Here is a 1421-nt window from a genome sequence, read left to right as displayed (position 1 = left end):
AAACAGGTGGGCAGTGGGAAGGTATGGAGAGGCACACAGCTCCTCAGCATCAATTAAGCCATTCCTCACATATCTGCCAAGCTGCACCAGGCATATCCATGTTAATTCTCTGACTAATCTTTAATCCACCCAACTAGTTAATTTCTTCAAGCCAAAAATGTATAAGTGTTTAATACTGGAAAAGATCATGACATGTCAGTGTCAAGTCTCTTTTGCAGCAAGCAATGAAATGGATGGACATGGATTCTCCCTAGCACATATGCTCCATCTCTTCAGTTCAGACAGCAGGAGCCAGTTCTGCCCAGGCATTGGAGGCTATGTGGTTGGTCCTGAGACCTGGGATGCTGATTGAGCAATGAGGGTAGGGGGCACTGTGTGGACCCCTGTGGCTGCGTGGTGGCAAGAGGGGAGCCAGTTTGCAGCTGGGCCTGAAATTTCATGGACTGCTCAGGACTGGCCAGTGTCTTTAGCAGATTGTTTTCCTGCTCCATCTGGGAAATTTTCTTTATTCATGTTTTGATTTGCCCTTTCAGAACCTGCACTTCATCTCTAACTGTATACATCAAATGGCTTTTCACCAGATCCATAGCTTGCTCGATTTTGTTATCCATAGCTTCCACACTTGCACCAGGAGAGGTTCAGGAGCCAGACTCAGTCCCAAGCCTAATTTAGCGGCCTGTCCCCGTGACTGCTGAACCAGGAAAGCTTCCTATTTGCCTTTCCTGTCCCTTTATACAGTATCAACTTCAGATCCTCTTGATAATTGAAATAATTATCCTCACAATCCCTGCTTTTATAGTCCTTTCACTAAATTGAGAAGGAATGCATTCACAGCTTTGCTGAGAAACACAATTAATTGTTGCCATCTTCTGTAGACCACAAATTTATGAAATCTGTCATTGGAGGATGGACTTTGGTTAAGTTTATGGTGAGATAAACTTACCACTAACTTGCTAGGATTCATTGGGATCTTTCAAGATCCGTTCCAGTGAATTAAGTGGAGGAGTCACAGGCCCACACTACATCCTTTAAATTTTTGGGTAGTATTAATTGTAAGGTCAGCATGTACCTGATATTACTTTTGAATCACTCTTTTGGACAACAGTGGGGGAATAATCTTGGAAGCTGCTATTTGGCCTTTCACATAGTAATTGCTTTTATATCACTTTTCAGTTGCTAACTTTCAGAGCTTGAATGTATCCTTTGAAATGCATGTGTGGTAAAATTAATCTTTAATGAGATAATGTTGAGAGATGGGACACTAAAAAGTGATTAGAGGACTGGCAAAGTGGCTTAAATGGTAGAGTGCCTGCTAGCAAGCATGAGGCCCTGAGTTCAACCCTACAGTACCACCAAAAAGAAGATGATTAAATTATGAAGGTTCTGCCCTCAAAAATGGATTAATGCCATTATTGTTGGAC

General features: G+C 42.3%; 1 pseudogene; it reads right to left on the bottom strand.

Annotated features, from left to right (window-relative positions):
* Window positions 1-315: 315 nt before the first annotated feature.
* Window positions 316-587, bottom strand: LOC109681017 (TSC22 domain family protein 1-like; annotated as a pseudogene).
* Between the last annotated feature and the right edge of the window lie 834 nt (window positions 588-1421).

This window comes from Castor canadensis, chromosome 13 (assembly GCF_047511655.1).
Source record: "Castor canadensis chromosome 13, mCasCan1.hap1v2, whole genome shotgun sequence".
Taxonomy (NCBI): domain Eukaryota; kingdom Metazoa; phylum Chordata; class Mammalia; order Rodentia; family Castoridae; genus Castor; species Castor canadensis.
This window is presented reverse-complemented; position numbering and strand designations above follow the sequence as displayed.